This window comes from Podarcis melisellensis, assembly GCF_964234715.1.
Source record: "Podarcis melisellensis genome assembly, chromosome: 16".
NCBI classification, from domain to species: Eukaryota; Metazoa; Chordata; class Lepidosauria; order Squamata; family Lacertidae; genus Podarcis; species Podarcis melisellensis.
Window position 1 is genome coordinate 1,401,113 of NC_138533.1, and position 6,462 is coordinate 1,407,574.

A 6,462-nucleotide genomic window follows, 5' to 3' on the forward strand; every position below is an offset into this window, starting at 1 on the left:
GTGTGCAAGCTTCCAAATGCTAAATGTAGTATCAGGGAACCTCTTCCTATTCTCCACAAGTATTATCAGCCTGGAGATCTCAATATCGCTGGCATTTCTTCGCAAAACTTTGTATTTTCAAGTCCTATGACATTTCAAATACCTCCCTCCACTGAGCTCTTTGGTGATATCATGTAAGGAGTTTATAAAATGTACCTTTTCTGATAAAATTATTGCAAGCATGGCTTTGTGGATAAGCATTTACATTCACTATAATCTTCTTTCGAATTGTCTGCTGTGGGGTAATCTATTTCCTTATCTGCTATAATTTGTTCTATATAATACAAGGCGCAATAACTGTCCTACTCAAGAATTGGGTCAGTTCTATATTAGCACTTCTGAACTAACAGCCTATTAAATTGTAGGGGAATGATATTTTGAACTGCATTGTCTATTAGATATTCTGGATTGGATAACAATTTACAGGCAATTATTACCATCCGGGATTATCATCCTGATACTTTCAGTGTATCTTCTTTTGTTAAATATATGGTATCTGATGATTTCAAAAATCGGAATAGATCTGATTTAAGCAATACAAAGCCTCCCAAATTTCTATTCTAACTTTCCCTTCTTTAGCCTCTACCAAGAGCCATTATTAGATGCATATTGAGAAGAGTAAAGGGATTAAAATGCCAGTGGATGCATGACCACAGTCCACTGACTCTTTCCTGTATATGAGCTGTAATACATAGCTTGATGAAATGCCACACTGTATTGAAATGTGGCCCATATAATCTGCAGCAGATGCACCATTTTGTGGCATGTAACTCTCCTTACAGGGTACTGACCCAGCTCTACCAGCACATCGTGGCCTTGGCATTTGCTGTAAGGGAAATCAATTTAAACCCTCAACTCTTACCCAACATCACTCTGGGCTTCCAGATCTATAATGGCCAGTTCAGTGCAAGCGCAACCTATCAAGCTTCAATGGAACTTCTCTCGACTCAGGAAAGATTAATCCCAAACTACAAGTGTGACACTCGGAGCAATCCAGTAGCAGTCATCGGAGGACCTAATTCCAACGTCTGCCTCAATATGGCAACCATCTTGAGCAACTACAAGATGCCACAGGTAAGCTTTGCTCATGAGCAGGATATATGAGCAAACCACGGAGTGATTCTCTTACTTTATAGATGTGATTTTGAGGTTAAAGTGGATGTGGCTGAAATCACACTGGAAGCCTTGCAGGAAAACTTGTCTACATTATCTCAGATCCATTTAGCATGAAGAGGTTTGCTTCTCATGCAACAGGACTTTCTGTTTCTCTTGTCCTCTGTGTAGCCTTCAGCATGCCCCTTGGGTTGTGGCAAAAAAGGCCCTCCCACAATCCACCTGAGTGGAAATAGGAGGGGGGAAGTGCTATTGTTTGTAGTGACCCAAAGGTAAAGACACTCAGCGCTGTCTGAAGACTGGGATTATTTTTTATACTTTTTATTTAAAAGTACAGTGTTTATAGGCTCTGAAATAGAAATCTCTATTTGGCATTGATTAATGCTACCATCAGGGACGCGGGTGGCGCTGTGGGGTAAACCACAGAGCCAAGAACTTGCTGACCAGAAGGTCGGCGGTTCGAATCTCCACGACGGGGTGAGCTCCCGTTGCTCAGTCCCAGCTCCAGCCAACATAGCAGTTTGTAAGCAAGTCAAAGTGCAAGTAGATCAATAGATACCACTCCGGTGGGAAGGTAAATGGTGTTTCCGTGTGCTGCTCTGGTTCGCCAGAAGCAGCTTAGTCCTGCTGGCCACATGACCCGGAAGTTGTACGCTGGCTCCCTCGGCCAATAAAGCGAGATGTGTGCCGCAAGCCCAGAGTCGGCCATGACTGGACATAATGGTCAGGGGTCTCTTTACCTTTACCTTTTAATGCTACCATCATAGTTTAAGATGAGGTTAGATTGGCAGAAGGTTCAAAAAAAAATGTTGATGCTTCTTAGGTGATATTTTGTGAGAAGCATTATGATTTGGTAGTACAGTGGCTGTATTGCCAGAGATACACACATCTACCTACATGATCATGATAATATGAGAACGTACCGTTTTATTTTAATGTGTCTTCAGCTTGCATATGGTTCCGCACCAGTCCTGGATACTGAAAAACAAGGGGCTTTCATCCAACAGATGTTCCCAAATGGGACTCACCAATATATGGGGATTCTCCAGTTACTTCTTCATTTCAGGTGGACATGGATTGGGGTTCTTTATCTGGATGATGAGAATGGAGAGAGGTTTGTGCAGAATGTGCTTCCCATCTTCTCCCAAAAAGGCATCTGCTTTGCCTTCGTAGAAAGATTACCAAGAGAAGGATCCTCCACCTCTTATAGTGAAATTGTGGGCAAGGGGATCAACATGACTGAGGGAATCATGACGAGCAATGCCAGTGTGGTGGTTGTGCATGGTGAAATTCAGACCATGCTTGTCTTGAGGACATTGATCCAGTTATGGGAATTCAGTCGAGGCCTAAAGAATACCAAACTCCTGGTGATGACAGCTCAAATGGATTTCACCTCATTTCATTTGCAAAGACAGTGGGATATAGACTTCATCCATGGTGCTCTGTCTTTTGCAGTTCACTCTAAAGGGGTGTTAGGATTCCATAAATTTATTCAGAACAGGAACCCCATTTCAGAAAAAGAAGACAAATTTCTGAGAGTATTCTGGGAACATACATTTGCCTGTCTTCTCCCTGACACCAAAGTAGACATGGCAAATGAGGAATTCTGCACAGGAAACGAGAAGCTAGACACTCTTCCAGCATCGCTTTTTGAAATGAGTGCAACTGCTCACAGTTACAACATCTACCTGGCTGTTTTTGCTATAGTTCATGCCCTGCAGTCCATGGATTTGTCCAATTTCAAAAAGAAAGCAATTGCAGGAGGACAGAGAAAGAAGTTTCTCATCAAACTGCAATGGCAGGTAAAATAAACAAAAGTAGAGGGGTCCCTCTCTCTGCCAAGTCTGGGTTTGGGGCAACTGCAAACTTGGTTTCTGACTGATCTATTTTTCAACTTGTTTTCTGGTGTTTCTTGCTCACAGTAAACACATTAAACACTGGTTACTTAGGAAATACCTAAGCATATTAACTTAATGACATGCCTTTCAGAGCCAGCCTTCTTTTTTCAGGACCAAGACCTGCAGTGGCCTCTAATTTGAATACACAATATCTCCCTTTTACTAGATATTTGGCCATCCAAGTTTCTTGGAGCATGATAAAGTCAAATGCTTGATGAAATAGTTATCCAGACTTCTGGGCAGGTAGGTGAACCCGCCTGCCGTGTTCCAGGAGACAATTTTGAGCATCATAAGTGCCCAATGAGCAAGCTGGTCTTTGCACCTTCATACTTTTTGGTTAATGTCACTGTAGCTAAAGTTTGTTTTTCATTTACAGATAGGAGCCGTGTTGGTCTGCCATAGTCAAAACAAAAAAAATTCCTTCCAGTAGCACGTTAAAGACCAACTAAGTTAGTTCTTGGTATGAGCTTTCGTGTGCATGCACACTTCTTCTGAAGAAGTGTGCATGCACACGAAAGCTCATACCAAGAACTAACTTAGTTGGTTTTTAAGGTGCTACTGGAAGGAATTTTTTTTGTTTTGTTTTTCATGTTGGTGAACTCCACAATACACAGAAAAAGCACATATTTCTAATAATATAATATATAATATAATATATATAATATAAGAAAGCAACCCCACACACACCGAAGCATGCTCAGTAGCCTCCAGAAGACAAGGAACATGGTGGAACAAGAGGGTTTGCCCTGCTTGAGCCCATAGTGCCATAGAGGAGAACATCAGTTGCTTCCTGCTTGGAACAATGAACTGCAACATCTTGTACTGATCATTTAAAGAGCCCATTAATCCTAGTTTGAAGTGTGTTGTATTATTGCCTTGCTTCTCTCTAAAGATCGCTCTCTCTCTCTCTTTAACTCTTCCCTTTAGCTCCAACGTTTTCTACGAAATGTTTCATTTAACAACAGTGCTGGGGAAAAGGTTTCATTTGATCAAAATGGGGCCTTGCAATCTGGATTTGATATTATAAATTGGGTCACATTTCCAAATAAATCTTTTCTTAGAGTCAGAGTCGGAAGAATAGACCCAGATGCTCCCCAAGCATTCACTATTGATGAGGATGCCATTGTATGGCCTAATATCTTTTACCAGGTAAGGATCCATGAAACTTTTCAGATGGTTCCCATTATTTTAAAAAGTGGTTTATTCTTCAGAATTGGAACCAACTTTGCCTCTTTGAGAGCCAGTGTGGTGTAGTGGTTAAGAGTGGTGGACTCGTAATCTGGTGAACCGGGTTCGCTTCCCCACACCTCCACATGCAGCTGCTGGGTGACCTTGGGCTAGGCACACTTCTCTGAAATCTCTCAGCCCCACTCACCTCACAGAGTGTTTCTTGTGGGGGAGGAAGGGAAAGGAGAATGTTAGCCGCTTTGAGACACCTTTGGGTAGTGATAAAGCGGGATATCAAATCCAAACTCTTCTTCTTCTTCTTCTTCTTCTCTTTTTCATGTCAGCTTGATGAGGCTCGTCTATATTAAGCCCAACCAAGGTGGAAGTTCAATCAGTCCTACTGCATAGAGAGTAACTCCTAAGACTCAAGCAGTTTTATTATGCCATGCCAGCATCAATCTCGTTCTCAACTGTAGATTAAACCATATCATTTGTTGTTGTTTAGTCGCTTAGTCATGTCCGACTCTTCGTGACCCCATGGACCAGAGGACGTCAGGCACTCCTGTCTTCTACTGCCTCCCGCAGTTTGGTCAAACTCATGCTGGTAGCTTCGAGAACACTGTCCAACCATCTTGTCCTCCGTCGTCCCCTTCTCCTTGTGCCCTCCATCTTTCCCAACATCAGGGTCTTTTCCAGGGAGTCTTCTCTTCTCATGAGGTGGCCAAAGTATTGGAGCCTCAGCTTCACGATCTGTCCTTCCAATGAACACTCAGGGCTGATTTCCTTCAGAATGGAGAGGTTTGATCTTCTTGCAGTCCATGGGACTCTCAAGAGTCTCCTCCAGCACCAGAATTCAAAAGCATCAATTCTTCGGTGATGAGCCTTCTTTATGGTCCAGCTCTCACTTCCATACATCACTACTGGGAAAACCATAGCTTTTACTATATCATACAAACTATATCATACAAACTATCTAAAGCTATTTTTTGAATGTTAAAATATTCTGTGATTTCTTTTATGGACAGTCACTTCCCATTTCTCTGTGCAATGACAATTGTCATCCAGGCTATAGAAAGGGCAAGAAGGAGGGGAAGCCATCTTGCTGCTATGATTGCCTTCCATGTCCAGAAGGAAAGATCTCCAACCAGAAGGGTAAGCATGATAATGTATCAAGTTCTCAGAAGTATTGCATGTAGTCCACTAGATCCATATAAGGCTGACACTCATTTATCTAATGATTCTAAAAAACGTTTGTAGTTCAGTTTTCCATATATTTTCCTACAGATTTTTGGAATAGAACTCTATAACAAAACTCAGAAAAAAGTGAATTCTGAAGGTTAACAGTGTTTTCAGTACTTGCTTTATTTCAGGAAGAATGAATAGGCAATTTTCATTGGAGATGCTATTATTGATCAGTTTGAAGTGAATGGATACATGAAAACAAAGTTCTTTTGGAATAAACTATAGTCAAGGCCCATAGGTTTATTCATTCATTCAAAATCCTTTATTAGGCATAACACACCACACATTAACAAACAGACATCATATACAAACTGTATAAAATACAGGTACAGCAAACACAATTTATCCTAGTCCTATTCTTAACACCCAGATATTAACCGGTATACATGAATAACATAATACAATATAATATAAAATAATAATACAACGCAACATCACCTACAATTAACAACCACTAAGTCTCTTTATCATGGCCCATTCTTTCTTCATGGACAGCTCTTAAAAATTCGGCCGCTATTAAAGTAATTTGATCATCGCTGTCCGCCAGCATGTCCTGAACAGTTGGTTGAGTAAAAATCTGTTTATTGAATTTTAGGGCCTCATACAATTGTATTCTGGCATAACTGCCAAAATCACAGGGAAATAATATATGCTCTAGAGTATCTAGTTCCTTTTTACTGCATTTGCAGAGACGCTCAGATTCTGGAATAGCTAAATATCTTCCTCTCACTACCACCGAGGAAGTGGATTTAAGTGGATAGGAGAGCAGGTGCTATGCTTTGCAACCTCAAGCATGGCGAGAGCACTTTTTTCTGTGAGAGTCTTCCTAATCATTTCCCATGTATCTTTGGGATCAGAGATTTCAAAGTCAGTTAGAATGAGCCCTATAGAATCCAGTTTTCTCCTACATATCAATGATAGATTGTAGATTGCATTATCACTTAAAAGATCGTAAAGTAGAGAATTAGGGGATAGGGCTCTATAATGGAGGAAGATCCAATAT

At 41.0% G+C, this 6,462-nt stretch overlaps 1 protein-coding gene across 1 annotated transcript in view; it reads right to left on the minus strand.

Annotated features, from left to right (window-relative positions):
* LOC309358607 (C-type lectin domain family 10 member A-like) overlaps positions 1–4,445 on the minus strand; it is a 90,477-nt gene extending 86,032 nt beyond the window's left edge. The window contains exon 1 of the transcript XR_014163493.1: positions 4,426–4,445. The gene's annotated coding sequence lies outside the window, so the exon portion shown is untranslated. The remainder of the gene's footprint in view (positions 1–4,425) is intronic.
* Between the last annotated feature and the right edge of the window lie 2,017 nt (positions 4,446–6,462).